The 19,779-nt window shown below is 46.8% G+C and overlaps 1 protein-coding gene across 1 annotated transcript in view; it reads right to left on the bottom strand.

Moving 5' to 3' along the window:
• The window catches only part of LOC138488177 (uncharacterized), a 99,513-nt gene extending 84,074 nt beyond the window's left edge, over positions 1 to 15,439 (bottom strand). Inside the window, exon 1 of the mRNA XM_069614971.1 lies at positions 15,103 to 15,439. The gene's annotated coding sequence lies outside the window, so the exon portion shown is untranslated. The remainder of the gene's footprint in view (positions 1 to 15,102) is intronic.
• Between the last annotated feature and the right edge of the window lie 4,340 nt (positions 15,440 to 19,779).

Here is a 19,779-nt window from a genome sequence, read left to right as displayed (position 1 = left end):
AAACAAACTCCAGAAATCCAGCAAAGCTGCTGGGTGACTCACTAGGTTAGGAAATTCAGCCTAAACAGAGAATTCTCCCTAACACCGGTACTGACAAGATTCTGGAACACTTAAGAGCAAAGGCGGCTGAAAGCCGAATCCACATGCAAGCGTGGTCACCGGAGTCCTATTTACTAGGCCTGTTCCATAGAGGCGGCAAACAAAGGACACACATTGCAAAAATGAAAGACCGAATGTGCATACTGGCAAAGCGCCGCATAGCAAGGACATGGAACTCAAGCACCGGGCCGAACAGAGACATGGTGGGCAGTACTGTAGTCATGGACGACAGCTGAAACGTCAGTGTGGACTAGTGCGCTGCCAAGGGGAGAAAGCGAGAGTGGAGCCAAGATACTCGCATGGAACTCGCTAGTACAGGAACTGTTCCAACATGAAGGAAGAACTAGCACAAGCACCCCCAGTGGGCCGGAGGACTGTTGTGAAGCAGGCAGTAATGTGGGGAGGGAATCCTCACTGAGGGAGGAAGGAGCAGAGGGGACCCAACCCAGACAATGCAGGACCATGGGGGGGGAGGGGGTGGGGGAGGAGTCGGGGGACAACCAGGGGGCGACATGGACCACTAAGGACAAGGGCGAGAGGCCACGGATGTGCGCCAAGAAAGCAGACACTGGAGAGTGGAATCCCACCACAAAGTGCCAGTTTGTGTGTGATGTTTGTTGTTCTACTGTAAAAATAAATGTTTTATAAAATAAAAAAAAAAAATTAAAAAAAAATATACTATCAAAAAAGACTTGGGAATTCCTAGGAATCAGCACAGCACGTAAGAGCCCATAACAATAAAAACAGGGCGAGTAAAGTCATGTCCAAGAGCAAGGAGGCATTGGACGGACGCAGCCCCCCCCCCCCCCCACTCCCCAGGTAGCAAATATTAAAAGCATGTGGGCATTGGGAACACCCCCCCAGGCGTCTGGTGGAAGAGAAAAGCAAGATGTGCTGCAACAGGGGAGTAGAGGGGAGGGGACATCGCAAATGAGAAAAAAGACCTTCACAGCTAGTTTAAGGAATTCCAAGAACAATTCGACATCTTTTCAATCCCAGTTCGAAGTACTGAAACATTGATGTGGAAAAAACTTGAAGAAAGAAAAGATACTATGGAAAGGGCACTTTAGTATATCTAGGAGGATACAAAAGAGCGATGAAGCTCTTGAACATCTCTCTCGTCTGACATAACTTGGCAAACCAATGCAAGGACCTGGAACACCAATCGCAGAGATCCAACGTAAGAATTAAGAACCTTTTTTTTGTAACTTTCTTTATTGGTTTTACAACAATGATAGAATAAGACATTACAAGACCGTGCACCGGTCAACGAGACCCCTTATCCCCCCTCCCTCCCTCCCTCCCTCCCTCCCTCCCTCGGAACGATCCCCGCTTGATATTAGGTTCAGTTTCTTATCAGTTCTAGCGTTATTGTTGTTCGGCAATCGTGGCTGCTATTGAAGTATCCAGTTGCTCGTGACAGTATTGTATTGGTGGTGGAGACTGAGATCGAGTCATTGTCTGCATTTAACAGGTATGCTATGTAGAGGCCCCAGATTCCTTGGGGGCGCGCGTGGAGGGGCAGAGTTCGTAAGTAGTTCATTTCGACATCTTGACAGTAGGTGACATCGTGGAGCCATTGCTTTAGTTTTGGTGGCGGTCCTCTGCCCCAGTTGCAAGCTATTCTGCGTGCCAGGACTAAAAGTAGGTTCGCCAGTTTTCTGGTATGTTCTGGTAGTTGGTTGGTTAGACCCAGCATGGTCAGTGTTGGGTCGGGTTCTAGTTGCACTCCAATTATGGCTGAGATTTTCTCTAGGACTGCTGTCCAAAATGCTATTTCGGGGCACGACCATGCCAGGTGGACAAAGTCGGCTTCCGAGTGCCCGTAGCGAGAGCAGGAGCCGGATATTGTCGTCCCCTGGGCGTGTAGTCTTGCTGGAGTGTGGTAGACCTGATGGACAAACTTGAAGTGAATTTGTTTGTACCTTGTGTTTATTGCAACTTTCTTTACGAGTCGTATGTATGACCAGTCTTCGTCGGGTATCGTAATGTTCAGAGCTTTTTCCCACCTTGTTCGAGCTTTTGAGCAGCGAGTGAGTTTTTCCGTTAGCAGGGCTTTGTAAATATTTGACACCAGGCGGCCATCACCTTGGGCTTGTATCACTCCGTGGAGCAGTGGCCAAGTCGGCGGTTGGAGTGGGAATGTAGCAAAGTTGGACTGCATGGCGTGTCGAGTTCGGTAGTACATGAAAACGTCAAGGGCGTTGTTTCCGCCTTTGTCGCGGGCTTCTTGAATCGAGAGGAACGAGCCGTTCGGAAACAGGTCGCCCAATGAGTGGACTTGCAGTTTCTAGGTCCAAAGCTGGTACACTTTTTCGGATGTTATAGGTATCCCTGGAATACTTCTCACTGGAAGGAGGGGAGAATATCTGGTTTGGATTCCATTTCTTTTGGCGATTTGTTTCCAAATCGTGTGCGTCGTGCCCATTGTGTTCATTGGTGTTGAAGGTGTCGGTGGTTCGTTAAGTATGACTGCGCGAAGTAGATAGGGTGTTGCCAGAGCGCTTTCGATTTGCACATGTGGCCGGATGAAGTGTGTTGCATACCAATGACTCAGGAACTGGGCTTGCGCTGCCCAGTAGTAGCCTTCTATATAGGGTAAAGCCAGTCCGCGTTGCGTTATGGGCAGGATCATAGTGCTGTGTGCTACTCTGGCAACTTTTCCTGCCCAGACGAGGTCAAGAAGGATGGAGTTAATTCGCCGTAAGAATTTTTGCGTGAGTAGTAGAGGGATGTTTGTAAAGAGGTAGAGTAGTTTGGGGAGGATTACCATTCGCTAGGGACACACTGCCCCAAAGTGTGAGGGGAAGCGTTTTCCATCTGTTCACTTTTGTTTGGGTAGTGTCGTGTCGTCTCGTAATTGCCTTGCATGATGTCAGTGCTGGTTCTGGACATGAGAATCCCCAGGTACCGGACCTTCGAGTGTTGCTAGTGGAAGCCAAAGTCATCTTGGAATTCTCTGGTTGATTCTGTGAGAGGGAAGATTATCGATTTTGCATTATTAATTTTTAGTCCCGAGAAGTTGCCGAATTTGAGGACTGCTCGCATTACCGGATTCAGGTTGTCATATGGGTCGCAAAGGAAGAGTGCTATGTCGTCGGCGTAAAGTGAAACCACCAATTTGTGCGTGCCGAAGGCGAGACCTCTGTGCAGATGATAAAGCCTCAGGCCGGACACTAGGGGTTCCATGACCAGGGCGAAGAGCAATGCTGACAGCGGGCAGCCCTGCCTGGTCCCTCTGCGTAAGAGGATTTCGGCGGAGCTTTTGTTTCCAAGATTAATTTTAGATGTTGGGTATTTGTAGAGAGGGTCTATCATTTGGATGAATCGTTTGCCGAGGCCCATTCGTTCTAATATTGCAAATAGAAAGGGCCATTCCACAGAGTCAAATGCTTTCTCAGCATCGAGAAGCACTGCTACCGCTTGGTTTTCTGGGTTGAGGCCTCCATCGCTCCAAACATTCTTCTGAGGCCGAATGATGTGTTTCTACCTGGAACGAATCCTGCTTGGTCTGCCAGAACCATTGCGGGCATGGGTGGCAACCTTCTAGTCAGGATTTTTGCAAAGATTTTGTTATCCACATTTATTAACGATATGGGCCTGTAGGAGGCGCAATCTTCCTTGGGTTTACCCGTTTTGTGTAGAATGATATTCACCGTGTACAGGGTTGGTGGTAGTTGGTCTTTGGCTATGGCTTCTTCGTAGACCTGGAGGAGGCGCGGGGCTAGAATATCTGCGAAAAATTTGTAAAAAAAAAATTCACCTGTTAGGGCGTCCAGTCCTGGGGCTTTGGTGCTCGGTAAGGCTTTGACTTCTTGGATCTCTGCCGTAGTGATGGGTGCGTTCAACGGTTCACGTAACTCGGCACTCGTCCAATATAATTCGGTGGTATTTAGGTATTCCATTTTTTCGGTGGGCTACCTGGAATAGTTGGGAGTCGTATAGATTTTGGTATCGTCTTCAGATTACACAAGGGTTCCCGACGTGTCCCGCACCGCTTCGACTGTCGTGGGTTTTCGTTCTGCAGTGATTAGTCTTGCAAGTAGTGCACCGGGTCGTTGCCCTTCGCCATACTGCCAGATTTTGTGGTGGCTTGCTAGGAATTTGGCTTCTCTGTCTGCTAGTGATCTGAAGGTTTCCAATTCTGCCTTGAGTGCAACTAGCGAGCCGGGAGTATTTGTGACTGTTGCTGCTTGTTCAAGTGTTTTGAGGTGATTTTCGCATGTGTTTAATTCTTCCCTTAACCTCTTTAGGATTCAATTTTCTTTTGCTAGGCACACTCCTCTGATAAAACATTTCAATGTCTCCCAGAGTGTTCCCGGCGAAGCTACCGTGCCTTGGTTTGTCTCAAGAAATGTGCTCAGCTCCGAACGTAATTCATCGGCAAAGAGTTGATCTTGGAGGGCTCTGGGCTTGAATCTCCATTGGGGCCTAGTGAAGCTGCTCCGAGATGTTGTGCACACTAAGGTGACCGCTGAATGGTCCGAGATGGACCTGGGTAGGATTTGGCATTCGACCCATTGGAGTCTGCTATGAGCCGACACGAAGATGTAATCGAGTCTCTAGCTGGATTTGTGTACCCAGGAGTAGAAACTGAACTCCAGAGAGTCACAGTGTTTGCTTCTCCATATGTCAATGAGATTGTGTGCTTTGCATATTTCAGTTATTTGCATACTCGCCTTGGAGAGTGGGGCGGTTGTCTTGTGTGTTTTGTCTGTGCAAGGATCAAGCGGGGTGTTTAGGTCGCCACCCCATATTATTGTGGCCTCCCTGTTTGATGCAATGTGGGTCTGGACCCAGTCGAAATTGTTGGAGCCATCGATGTTGGGGCCATAGGAGTTAATCATGAGTATTTCTTCCCAGTCTATGGTTCCGTGGACGAGCAGTGTTCTCCCTTCGGAGTCGCTCTGGGTCCGAATTAGCCTGAAGTTTGTTGATCAGTATGGCGACTCCTCTGGCGTATGATGAAAACGAGGCGAAGTATCTGTGGCATTCCCATGTTTTCGCCCAGTGGTTTTCTGAGTTAGGTCGTAAATGTGTCTCTTGGATGAGGGCCACATCGACGTTGTGACGTCGGAGATAGTGTAACAACTTCCTGGTTTTGGAAGGCTGGTTGCCCCCTTTAATGTTCCATGTAGCTAGTTTGAATTTGTTTAAAGTTGGTGCGTGGTTTCTGTTGCTCTATTACTGTTTGGTGGTTTTGGGTGCTTGAAGCGACTTTTCTTGAGTGCATGTCGATTCGAAAAGGAAATTCGTCTATTCGAGGTGAAGACATTGGTCCCGGTCGGGTTCGGGTGGGGCTGGATTTGGCCCCGGTCGGTGCCCGTCTTAAACTGCTGGCTTGTTTCTTCTGGGAACTCTTTCCCCAACTTGAGTCCCATCTCCCCTTTTCCCCTCCCTGTCAGGCAACCCCCAACCCACCCGAAGATGACCCCTCCCTAGGTAACTTAGTTAACAGTGCTGTGCACGGGGCGCTGGTGCCCTCCAAGAACACCCATCCCGAGGTGTATATAATTTTGCTCATTTTCCGATCCCTCCCCTCTCCCCCCAAGTTGAGCTGAATGTGGAGCACTTTTCAGGGCGGATCGCTCCCGTTCCTATCCCTCCTTCGTGGTCTAGGCATTTTGCATAATGGGCGACATCCAATATTGTCGAGAAAGATATTGGCTTCTTCTGGTGAAATGAAGAATTGTGTTTTTTCTGCATGAGGATGCGTAATTTGGCTGGAAAAAGCATTGAATATTGGATTTGCTCCTCTCGGAGGCGACGTTTAACTCCACCGAAGGCTCTGCGGGACGCTTGCACCGCCAGTGAGAAATCGGGGTAGATTTGGATTTTGTCGCCTTCGAATTGGATGTCGCCTTTGTCCCTGGCCAGCCTGAGTATTAGATCGCGGTCTCTAAAATTCAGCAGTTTGGCGATAATAGGGCGAGGTGCAGTTCCTGGTATTGGGCGGTTGGTTGGGATCCTGTGAGCCTTTTCAACCACAAATAGTGGCGAGAAGGTGGTTGCTCCGAAGATTTCTTTGCATAGTTGTTCCACAAAGTCTTCCATTTTTGCAGGATTTTGTTGCTCTCTGATCCGCACCAGTCTAATGTTGTTGCGGCGGCTGAGCCCTTCTAAGTCTTCGTTTTTGGCGACAATTTCTTTTCTAATGATGAGGACAGGCATGTGGTGTTATCTTCAAGATCGGAGGCCCTCTGTTCAACGGTGTCAAGCCTCTCGCCGTGTTTATCAAGGCGGTGTTGTATTTGGTCGACTTTGGATGAGAGGGTGTCAAAATTTTGGCATCGAGGTTGCCTATGCCTGTTTTGTGTTCGAGCAGTATTTCTCGTATGTCGAGAGATTGGGGGTGTATCGACTTGGCCTCCTGTTCCATGCTTGGCGATGGCGCTATCTTTCGATTCGTCTGCTTGGGAGTTTTGGCTATGGCCCCGGTTTCGAACAATAAATTTCGTTGCGATTTGTCCGTTTTGCCCATTCTGTTGTGGATTCTTGACTTTGCTGGGCCGGCGGCGTGGCGCTCAGCTTGGATGATCGCGTACTGTTCAAATTTACGCCGCTGGGTGTAGAGGGCCCACTCGACTGGCCTTGGGGGTACTAGCAGACTTGCGTGGTTTTGGCGGAAGATTGAGTGGGCGGCTTGAGTGATAGTTCTGTGGAGCTGTGGTTGTCGCGCCCCGCTGTCGGGTTTCAGAATAACAGCAGGGGCCTTTCCCGTGACCGCCGCTGCCGTGGAGTTATCGCAGTGCGGTGTGGGCCCCAGCAGTGAATTATTTCGCTGTGTTCCTTGTTCGCTTGGCCACGATTGGGGTGCCGCCGGCAGGGCGTTTTGGCGATGGTGGGGCCCGGGGCCGTTTGGGGAGCTGGAGAGTTTGTGAGCTTTAAAGTACTCCCACGGCCAGGCCAGAAAGTCCTGGATGGGGTAGCTGCGCAGGCCTCACGCCTGTTTGTCGCGCGGGTGTCTGACAGCGGTCTTCGATGTTGGCGGATCGTTCGCTGGAGATGGGGCTGCGGCCGTTAGAATTTTGAGGTGTCGGAGGCTTGTGGATCGTCACTCCTGTGGGGTCGGGTAGCCGTACAGGAATCTGCAGGTTGAGACCTGGGGCGGGGTGGACAAGGCCAGGGCGGCGTCTCTCCTACCTGGCGCTGGTGGTGTGTCCAGGTTCATTCCCTCTCCGCTCCGGCTGGGTCTGGAGGGCCCCGCAAGTTGGAGGCGAGCGGCAGCGCCCTGTCCGTCCGGAGGCCCGATGACACAGGTAGGCCGGACGGGTTCTGAGCTGCCTCTGCTATTCTCAGACCGTGGATTCCCGGCCCGCCGCGGGCACCACCTCCAGGGGACCCAGGCACCGCTCACTTTGCTCAGCAGCCTGCTCCTTGGTTGAATCCGGGGGTGGTCGCTTGGGTGAGGATGTTGCTGGAGGATTGAACGCCCCGTTGCCGTAGTGCAGCGCCACTGCAGCCTCGCCCCCACTGCGTTGACCAGGTTGAAATTGGTATCCGTCAGACGTTAGAGTCTTGGGACACAATATCGAGACCGACGGAGGGAGATTGGGGGAGGAAGGGGGGAGGGGAGGGGGGGTATGAAGCTATTTTATCAGGATCGGTGTGGAGCTCTCTAGTGAGCTGCCATCTTGGACGGCTCTCTAGCGCCCTCTGTACAAGAATTAAAAACTTATCAGAGTTAATCACAGATAAAGATTTGATGGATAGGGTGCAACAACTGTTTGCAGACATATTGACAAGTACCACTGAGGAACCAATCCCAACAGATCGGGTGCATTGGGTGGGCCCACAATGGTTGGAGCCAGGCTCACCCCAAGAGATGTATTAGCAGTGTTGGCATCCTACAATCAGAAAAAGCAAATTCTAAGAACAGCAGAAATAACGGCCATCAATGGACTAGAGGTACAGCTGTACCAAGATCTTGTCCAATCCACACTACAAAAACAGAGGGAGATGGGCCTGGTGGTGAGATTCCTGGCGCAGAAACAAATGGACCTTCCCTTTCAGCCTCCTATTCTCATAGGAAGGGCGACAATTTAGGATCACATCTTCCGACGAGGGAGTACGGACACTGGACCTGCCAGAGGAAGCCGCAGAAGGCTGGGGAAGCCTACAAAAAAGGAGAGAAATTTGGCGCAGAGGGCTGGGAGAGTAAGACAAAAACAAAGAGGCAAGGGTGGAGATAAGAAATAAGAATGTAAACAAACCCCAAACGCCCAGGTTTTGCTAAGCAATGGGGGGGGTGCGGGGGTTCCACCATGGACTGATGACGACATCTGAGAGGGGAAGAGAACTTATTGTTTCAAGGAGGGGGGCATACATGTTTGTAGCCAAGCAGCCAAGGGGCTAGGCTTGGGTAACGAAAGACCGAGAATCCGAGTGGGGTTTAGTACTAAACCCCACAATTTGACTGTGGGAAGAAGTGAGGGCCAGGCGCGGGGGGCTGGCGGGTGGGCAGAACATCCGAGCGATCCTAGGAACCTGAGCCCTCCTCAGGGAAGGAGGGGAGGGGGGAGAAAGTATACCAGAATGGAATGACACCGCAGAGATGTTTGTGGAACACAGGTGATACAAAAGAATCGGAGATATGATGTTGGATCTCAAGGTATTATCATATACCCCTGTTAAGAGGCAAATGTTAGAAGGTTATTACCGGGCGGAAAAAATATAATATTTTTATGTTCCAGGAAACGCACATACAGAAGAGCGAAAAGGGGGAAGTTGAGGATCATGGGGTTCTCTCAGATCTATCAGGCGAATGCCTCTGACAAGACAGCGGGGGTGCTCATAGCACTACAAGACAAACTGGGGATACAGGTCTTGAATTTCCATGTCGACCCAGAAGGCAGGTCCATATTTTCGAATGTAGCAATTGAATTACACATGTACACATTGGCCACAGTATATGCTCCCAACACAGACAAGGATATGTTTCTGAGGGAAAAGATATCAAGACTGGAGGATTTTGCAAAAGAGAACATAATATTGGTGGGAGATTTTAATGTAGCGTGGGTTCCCCAACAGGATAGCAATACACAAGCTACTCAACAGGCAAAGGCCCCTGCCAAGGCTCTTAAATTAAGGATGACAGCACTGGGCCGACATGACACATGGAGGGCAAAAAGGGGGCAGGCACAGAGATGTACTCACTATTCACACGTACACCTATCCATGTCCAGGATAGACTATATTTGGGCCTCCACACACTTGATTGGGCTGCTCAAAAAAAGTGTTGAGTTGGGGTCCATATGCCTATCAGATCATGCCCTGTTGATGATTAAATTAACGTTGGGTAACCCCTAGGAAGGACTATGGAAATGGAGATTTCCGACAGAGGTATAACATGATCAGGTAATAGCTGACTCGATGCAGGATCAAATAGCTTTGTACTTTGCGGACAATGAGACACTGGACGCTCCCCCCGTAGATGGTGTGGGATGCCTTTAAAGTAGTATTGAGGGGCTAAGTAATAGCTATTAAAGCAGCACGTGACAAAACAAAAGGCGGCAGTGGGAGGAGGAAATGGAGGCAAAACAGAGATACAAGGAGAGCTGATGAAAGGCCCAAATAGGAAGAATCAGAGGGCTCCGAGACATGTTCAAGGCCAACTATATGCTCTCCGCACAAAACGATCAGAGATGGCCCTACTTTATACGAAACAAAGATATTATCTGAAGGCAAATAAAGCAGATAGGCTGCTAGGTAGACTATTGAAAGGAAAAACATGTGCCCAAAGGGTAATGAAACTTCAGAACTCAAAGGGGGACATAGAGACAGCGAACAAGGCGATAGTTGACATATTCCAGGGGTACTATTCATCATTGTATACGACGGAGAACCCCCCGGACAAACAGGCAATCTATTTGGCAAAAATTAAACTTCCTCAGATTTTGGGGGAGGAAGCTTCTAGAGAGAGATACAAGAAGAGGTGAAGGCAGCAATTAGAACACTACTGAAGGATAAGGCGCTGGCCCCGGACTGATACCCAGCAAGCTTTTACAAAGTAGATATCTTAGCCCCACGACCAACGAAACTCTTTAATACATTTAGAATGAAAGGTACAATTACACAATCCACTAATTATGCAAAATTGGTAGTATTCCATAAACAGGGTAAAGATCCAACAATTCCAGGATCATATATACCAATAGCACTGATCAATCTGGATCAGAAACTATACGCAAAGATCCTGGCAGGCAGAATAACCCAATAAATGCCCAAACGTATGAACGAAGACCAATCAGGGTTCATCCTGGAGAGGCAAACGCACAATAACACTCGCAGAATATGTCATTTAGTAGAGAAAACCACTAAGTCGCAAAAACCGGCAGTGCTAGTGGCCTTAGATGAGAAAAAGGCATTTGACACAGTTGAATGGTCCGTTTTGATTCCACACAATGGAAAAGATGGGGTTTATCAAAGGGGTTCTCCAGATGATCAGAGCTAAGTATAGCTCTCCAACAATGTGAGTTGCAGTAAATGGTGTGGTGTCGGGTAGTATAGAGATTAGGGGGGGGAACGAAGCAGGGCTGCTCATTGTCTCCCTTATTGTATGCAATTTACTAAGAACCATTATTAGCCAGAATTCGGGGACGGATCAAATAAGAGGAAATGAAATGGCGGGGGATGAGCATAAAGCCATAGCATATGTGGACATGTTAATTGTGCTGACTGACCCGGGGGATTCAATCCCGGCATGGATGAAAGAATAGGAGGAGTTTGGGATAGTCTCGGGACTAAAAATAAATAGGCAGAAATCAGAAATATTGAATCAGTGGACCCAGAGACAATAACCAGGCTGGGCTCTCAGACGCAACTAAAGATCGCAGAGAGGGGGTATATAGAGCAAATTATCCCCGCCCCCCCCCCCCCCCCAACTACTTAAGATTAAAACTGATCTGCAGAAATTGTATCCCTTAGCGACATCTTGGTTGGGGAGATTAACGGTGATAAAGATGGTAATATTGACCAACCTTTTATATTATATTCAGGCACTCCCAATCTGGATTTCAAAGTAATTCTTCCGATCCCTCACGAAAATGTTGTCGGCATATATATGGCAAAACAAGCCCCTGAGAATAGCAATATCCACTTTGACAGCGCCGAGAAATCAGGGGGCTGGCACTCCCCCATTTCTATAAGTATTTTGAAGCAGCTCAATTACGGGTGGTGAGAGAATGGTTTGCAGATCTGACGGAAAATATGGGCACTGCAGTATAGGGCAGTAGCAGGGGCACCCCTATCAGAATTATTGTGGCTAGACAAGAAGCATAGACATCCTAATATTCAGGCCAGTGAAATTGTGGGGCTGGGAGCAGAGGTGTGGGACTCAAAGAAGGGGAGCCACCCGACAGAGAACCCTTCCTCATTCGAATCAATTTTTGGGAATCCAGACTTCCCACCTGGAGAGAGAAAATGGAACATTTAAGGTATGCAGGGTGTCAGAATTTGGGATATGTTTCTGGGGCACATCCATCGGACATTTGAAGAATGTATAAGGGACATAGGAGTGAATGAATATGATAGATTTGGGTATAATTAAATGAAACACTGGCTCAATGCTCCAACTATCAGAATAGAGGCCACGCCGCACCAAGTGACACCAATCGAAACAGACCCATTATTTCGACTTTATATAAACATCTTAGTGACCACATAGCTCGTTCAATGGAAATATATTAAAAAGTGGGAAAAGACACTCGGCACACCTATAACGGAAGATCACTGGGGTTACATGTGGGGTCTAATCCCAAAAATAACACGCTCTATACAAGTGAGGGAAATGTGGCTCAAAGTACTATTCCAATAGCACTATACCCTGGAAAGGCTTCATGCCATGTATCCTGTCCCTTAGTGCTAGATAGCTGCTGGGGGGAATGTGGGGCAATAGGAGATTGGCTACATGCTTGGTGGGAATGCCCGATCTTGCAGCCATTCTGGAAGGGTGTTCAGGCACAAATTAGGATAATGTGCCTGAACATTGGACAAAAAGGATCTGGCTCTGTGTCCTATGGGAGCCAATGGAGAAAACACTCCAAGAAACAGAAGAGGGCTTTTATGACCCTAATAAAAGAAAAGCTACATGGCTCACAATAGCTCAACACTTGAAACGAAGACAGAGTCCAACAAATCAGGACTGTATGGAGTTTCGTGGCAATGGAATGGGTAACCTACAATTTACAGGGAGACAGACTCCTTTAAGCAGAACTGGGGAACGGTACTGAACTACCTGCAGAGTGACTATATGGTACAATGGTGCCCACAAAATATAAGCATTCTGGACATATTTGGTAAATGTGGTGTAATGATCTGAGGCTAAAAAGGAAACCGTACAGACATCTGGTGGGTGGGGGAAATACCAATAAATGTTGATTTAACTGCATCTGTTATGAAAATAGAATGTAAAAAAAAGGAAGCAGGATTTTTATTGGAGCAATGGATTTTAGAACAATAAGCATAGGAAATTGGTCCCTTTGTGGTTTTAGATATCATGTATTTATGTCCCAATGAGCTTTTTATTTTAGGAATACATGAATGCTAACATTTTATGATTTTGAAAATGATATGCTGTTAAATGGATTTTCTTTTATGATGTGTAAGGTTTATAAACCATGTGAAAACAAAAAGGCCCTCTTCCACCCTCCCACTAACAAACCCATCCCTCTTATTGTCTGACCCACCAAAAAGCACCTGGAAACTATGCAGATGGCTGCTATGCGCCGTATTAAAAAAAAAATCATACGAACAATGTTTGACACCACGCTTCATTTGAGCTGCCACGTCCATCAATTTGTCTTTGCTTTTCATTTTCAATACAAAAATAAACACAAAAAGACTCCACTCCCCTTCTCTGAATCTTGCCACATTGTTTCATTTGCTTCCGAGTTTTAACAAGCCAGACTTAAGAGAAAAACTAATATGCAGAGCTAGGTGGGGCCGAGCCCTGGCAGTATCCAAAAGCTCTGGTCGAGCTGGAACACTGCCAGGGATTCCTCCCCACAAGCAACAAACACTAATATATATATTTTTTATTTATTTATTTAAAATCGCCGAGGCCTGGGGATTCGAACCAGAGTCCTGCTGCTATCAAACCAGTGTCAAAGCCACTGTGCTATTTCAGAGTTGCTAGAATCTTTGGTTTTATTCAATAGACTGCTTTTCGTGTTCATGTTTCAAACAAACAGTCGAAATCCAGCACCTGCGAAATAGCACAGTGCCATTTCGTAAGTGCTGGATATCTTGTTTCAGTTAAGACTACTTGACACATGAAGCCTGTAACTGACTTTGCGTGTCAAACAGTCTATAAATGAAACAAAAGCAATTCAGTACCTATGGAACAGCACAGTGTAATGCCACGCCCAACATTCATGCCACAACCATCAATTAGGCCACGCACCCTCATTACAGCTCTCCCCCCACCCCCATTTCTCACCCAACTTAAAGCACTGCTAATATCAGAGACGGAAGTGTAAAATAAATCGGTGGAACGCCAGTTCACACAGTCTGTGAGGTAGACACATACAGTGTCCGTGGCTCTGCAGGTCGTTAAGGTACTCAGGTTGCAAACATTTTTTTAATCAGTGGCAGCACCTTTCATATGCATGATGGAATAGTTGCAACTCAAACAGCTCACAATGCACCAGTTACCTTGCAAATCCGCGTTAGTTAAAAAGTGGGCAACACAAAGCACCCATTTAAAGATTAGTTTATATCCATGATGTCTACAATCTTGACATGCACGAAAATAAAGTTGCTTTATGACAAAGAATCTACATATCCAATTATACAACTATTTTATTACTTGTTTAAAATAACTCAAGAGTACAGTGGGCTTAAATAGATGTTTCAAGTCGTCATATTGCATTCTGGGACTTTTAGTTTACCATTAGAGATGTGGAAATTAAAGCCACAATTATATTCTTTTGTTTTACCATGTTGCCATAAGGATTTACATGTTGTCCAGTTACATCGTTTATAGATCCCCAGGGGTCGGTCTCCTGTGTAACTATGTTTTCTGTTTTTTTACAAATTGAACTCCTGGGCTGTGGCCAATGCCATGTGGCTCTTTGTTTCTAGGGTGGCGGTCTTTCTTGTTCGGGCTTCTTACAAAAAACAGGGGGGGGGGTCCACAGTTGTAACACTTTCAGCAGTGACCCTAAATAAGAAAAAATAGGAACAAATGTGTCTTTCTGGAATTCTATACCATAATTGCTAGACTCATTAAAGGTTTATTTCAGGCACACTTTTTGTCTGTTCTTAAACACCTCAAATTCACAATGCAGACAAAATCCTCCAAAAAGTATTTAAAGTAGAATAGGCATCCATTTCGGACTATGTATTTTGCTTTTCGCAAGTTGCAGTTATAGCATGTTTTTTTCTGCTGATACATGAAATGCATACCACATTACAGTGATATTGTAATCACATTTTTCATAGTGTACTTCAATGCTATGTGATGCCACTTTTTGTTAAGGGGTAAATGGTCATGTTCCATCACTTCCCATGATGTCACTTCTAGGTGGGGTCAATCAGAGGTCAAGGGTCTTGTGATGTCACTTCTACTACCCCTGGTATTTTGGTGAAATGACTTCCCTGATGTTGTGGTGCAGCTTTATTACGCAATTTGTGTTTTCTGTAAGGAAACTAAGACTTTGACATCCAAACTGTGTGGACGGTATGTGGTCAAATTTGAAGAGTGGTGCTTCACTGTTCAGCCAGCCAAAGTTTGTGATCCTGGCCCCTCCACCTACCAACAGCTGGCCGGCCATCCCACTCCCTTCTTTTTTGGATGCAGCCAGAGTACCACTAGTCCCCGCCCCCACCTCCCAAATGCCGCCACTCATGAAATAGGCAGGTACAGGTAGTAAAGGGAACAAATCAATAACACCGCTTCATGAATTATCCTGAACGTTTACAGTCACTGTCTGGAACATCACAAAACCTAGTTAAAGCGAAACTGCTCAGCGGAACACACACACAAGATAGTATGTTGCTCACCTACAATGTCCCAGAAACCATGCCGCGGCCAGTCGAAAACCAGCAGTCGGGCTTCCTGGAAAAATACATATTTTTTTTAAACCGTCTCCTCGCTGTCTTGCAAAGAAAAGAAGCACACGCTTCTCCCGACTTACGCCTGCAGCTTATTCCGCACTACAATCTCTTCTGTAGAATGTCTCTAACTGGCGAGAGATCAGGAAAGACACACGTACAGCCTTCCTCACCGCGCTGCTAAGTAGAGAGCCGCCTATATCAGCAGGCACTTCCGGCACTAAGTATCCCATCTTTAAGCTTGCGCCTTACATTCTATCTCCTACTTGAGCATGCGCAGATTTGTATCACGTTTTTAAGCAGGCGCCTTTAAAAAGTGTACGTGTTCCTTTGTAAATCTTATCTATCACATATTAACGGATTCTCTTTAATCTAGGTTTTGGCTTCCCTAAACGGTAGCTTCTTAGGGGTGTCCCTTGCCGTGTGAGCTTGCGCTGTTGATCGGTAATCTCTTTGAAAGCATGCTCATAGACCAGTGTTGAGATCTTCAAGCCCAATGGGCGAGTTTGGACTTTACTTCCGTTGAGCGTGCCCCGAGGTGCCTAGTTAGTTATTTACAAAGCAAAGCAATGATATGTCCAAACATATTTGTGAAAGCTCGGCTCGGCTGTGTGAATGTTGTCCCATTTTTCCAGAATAATTTACACACAGAGGACTAGCGAATAATTGACTGGTACTAGTTACTCTATTGGGGCTTTAAAGCAATGGTCTTTTTCTGCACCTTTTCTCGAGGAGTCATCAGTAAACTCCGTCTAGCGCACACAAGTGGGTTTTCTATGAAGTGTTATTACGAAGGACGCCCATTGCGGGAAGTGCTTCCTCACAGCAACGTAGTGGAAGAGATACATCAATGAAGGCTCGCTACTAGGGCCAGTTCGGTTGGCCTGACACAGCCTCAAACGGATGCCCACATTGCGACCGGGTTCTACTATACGTTTAATCATAACAGGCTTCCTGCCTCCACAGTGTCACTTCCCACAAATTGCCCTCACCCTAGACCATCTACATAACAAAGCTGAAACTCACAATGTGAAACCTAATTCCCCCTTCTTAAAGGAACAGTCAAACATTAACCCATTTCTAATTTGCACCTCTGGGAATCTCAAATATTCATCCATTACCACTAGACTGTTTGTGAGAAAACCAGGTATACCAGATGCCTGGGGATTGCTCTCCTGGGGGCCCAGCAACCCTCTCCTCCGAATAACAGAGGACTCAGCCAAGGGCAAGTCAAACTGTTGTTTATTACAAAAAGAACGACAGGGATTATACAAGACAATCGCAATTCTTCAGTACTTCATCACTCCCAAGACACGCTCCACAGTTTTGACCTCAAATAGCGTCATCACCTGGGCCCTCCCCCAAAAACCTATCTGCCCTACTGATTGGGTGCTTAGAGTGGTGGTATCACCTATGGCTGGGCCATATAGAGGTTATTCTACTAGTCCTCGCATGTCAGGTGGTTGACCTGCCCCATCCCCAAGAAACTATCTATTACATTGCTGCAGGGTCGTAGACTTACCATTGGCCCTTGCCCTCTGCCATCCACCCCTGGATTTCTGTCTCTTGATTAGTTAGAACTGGTATCCCCAGGCCAGGGACCCAGTTCGGTTCTCAGCCCTCTGTGCACCGCTTCAAGGTGATGTGAAATGACTATGTGTCCCAATTGTATCTGTTAGTAGACAACCTTTGTCTATCAGAGTGCGCTTGCCATTGCAACATTTGCTTTACTTCTCTTCTGGGTTGCTGAGAACGGCTCGTCTTCTCACCACTGGTGAATGACCATTGTCTAGTTCAACTGCATCACGTAGTTGTGGACCACAAAATTGAGCTCTTTGGGTCTGCATTTATGAGGATTTATTGCGTTTTCCTGCAACTGGCTCCTTGTCATTTGGAGCTTGGCATGCACTTAGTTTATCTCTGACCTTGGCTGTGAGCTTGGCCTTCCCGCTTTGTGCAGCCCGAGCCTGCTTCTCTTGTCTGGAGTCCTGTAGCGGAGGCCTTCTGTAAGATTTATGATGTAATTTCTTCATGCTCATGCTATGCTGTGTTTCCTATAAGTTAGTCGTATGTGGTCGTACCAGGCTCCATATATACTCCTGTAGTCACATAGGGTTAGTTGCCATAAGCATTTGCAAGCTTGCTCAAGATCTCTTGTTGCCTTGCGTTTAGCGTTACTGCATTTGGCTAATGAGAAAAATAATACAATCTTTGACAGTATGTATATGTCCTCTACCTACAGAAGTGTGTAAGCATGTTTTTCGTGTTTATGAGTGTGTGTTTGTATGATGCTGTGCAGGGCTGCGTGTGTGCTTAATGACTAACGCTGCTACTTCATGGTGTCACTATTGACGCCAGCCCAGTGTTTTCTTGGCATTTAATCAATGCAGTCCATTATAGTGTTCAGACCCACGATCTCTGTCAAGTCCCCTGGATCTGGAAGTATATGCACTGGATATGGTTGGAATGGCTGTCTGAGGGGATACCTGTCTGCATACGTGCCAGTCAGTGATGCACTTGGGGATTGTCCAAAAAATGAGTGACTTCGAGCAATCGTGACTCTTCGGCCCGTCATGTTCATGGAGGTTGGGAGGGCCATTCCTGGGACACTCTTCACTCCCCCCTCTGGTCGAACTGTCAACCACTCCTCCATACCTTGTCACCTTCGTTCTTGGTAGCCATATGTTTGCCACTCCTCCGAGATGGCCATAGTAATTTGCATGATCATCAAAACTCCAGGTCATATAACTGCATTCTCCTTCCGGGTTGAACGATACCTATTTCCCCCGTACATCTTGTTGCCGAATGGGTTATCAAATATTACCATATGAGTTGGGAACGGCAGACATTCCCTTATTCTTGTTCTCAGATGATCTCTTTCTTCCACTATGTTGTCCTTTCCTTCTCCCATATTCACGTCCATTATCACCTTCATCCCTATCGTTTTCTTAGTAGTTTTGCAGCATTGTGTAATGCAGATCTTTATCACACACAGTCCCACTAGTACTAATATTAGTGCCCCTAGTAGTACTTTTAGTCCGTCTGCCAGCCATGACGGCATCCATGTCCATAGGTACTCTATCCAGCTTTATCTGTTCCAGTCTGTCAGTGTGCCATTCTCTCAATCATTGGCAGGTACGAATGTGCAACAGGAACTCCCAATTTTTGCGCAATCTCCTTCCATTGCTGTGGGGAGGTCTAGAACATATCTATTCTGGAGAGCCATCAACCTTACTGCTCTGAGCTTTTCTTTTATTGCGTTGAAACCATTTACTGTAGAGTTTATTGTCAGCATCAGCTCCCACCTGGTTATCTGCAGCCATTTCATGTTTGTGTATGTCTGGACGGCTGGAACTACTGACATGAAAAACATTTCTATCCTGCTGAATAACCTATGTTCAGGGGGTACATCATCTAGAGATGCTTCTGATTCTGCTGATAAATAGTTTCCTCTCTTTACTCTGCTCACTTCCACAGACGTTTCTTTCTTCCCTTTTCTTCGACTTCCATGGACCTCTTCTTTCTCATGTTAGTATACATCTTCGGGAAGTCATCCATCATTATGTCCTTCTGGGGCACTACCAGTGATGGCATATTGACATGCACCAATGGGCAAACTCCTCCCCAGTAGGGTGGCAGCTTCTCGTATGCCTTGGACCCACACACCCAGTAGTGGTCCATCAGTACTGCTTTGACGACCTTCAAAGCTGGATGCTATTCTGCGTACAGACATTCTATGTTATATCCAACTCTTCATGCTCCTTCATTCTTGTAGCACAATGCTGGTTTCTTCAGAGGTATTATGGGCATCGCCCCAGCTTCATTGTCTACCCAGATGAGCAATTTGGAACTTACATCCCATTCTTTCAAGCACTTGTCATTTTCTCATTGTACTGTGTCCCCTGGTGATTGTACTAGGGTGTGTGCTTTGCTTCCTACTACTCAATCTTTCCATCCTTCCTGTCTGTATATATGGCCATACACAAGCATCTGTGGTCTTTCCCAACATCCTGGTTCTCTTCCTATTTCTTGCACCCCCCTCTTTGGGCAGGGGAGTTTCTTCAGTGTTATTGTTTTCGTATCGCCTTTGTGTGGGCCATCAGTTACGTATTGTAAAGCTTGGTCTAACTGCCAGTAATTGTTCATCATGTCAAGAGTCTTTATGTAACTGTCTTCATAGGGGAATGCAGTTTGAGACATCCATCTCAATGTTGCTGTTTTCCCTTGGAAACTTCCTTGGGTCATAACCATGAATAGGTGCATGAGGCATTGTGCTCTTGCTGCTGGTATTTCAGTTGCTATGAACGTTCTGGAGGCACTCATGGCATAGGGGATTAGTGAGCAGACTTAACAGCTCTCCCCGAAGGTTTCCTTGCCTACTTTGGCCATGTGTTTATACCACATGTTATTAGGCACTCGAGCAGTGTTAGTAAGATATAGGTACACCCCCATGTCTGTGTCAGCACTGCGCTTAGCTCACCTTACCATGCTTACAGTGCTCTCCTGTCCACCTGACATAGTCGTTCCACCTGCTGTGGTTGGGGTAATGTTAGTAGAGGATACAGCGGTTTCACTAGACACAAGAGATATTCACCAAAGATAAATGCAAGGGCCCTACTTGGGAAT

This window comes from Ambystoma mexicanum, chromosome 9, assembly GCF_040938575.1.
Source record: "Ambystoma mexicanum isolate Mex_15411 chromosome 9, UKY_AmexF1_1, whole genome shotgun sequence".
NCBI classification, from domain to species: Eukaryota; Metazoa; Chordata; class Amphibia; order Caudata; family Ambystomatidae; genus Ambystoma; species Ambystoma mexicanum.
This window is presented reverse-complemented; position numbering and strand designations above follow the sequence as displayed.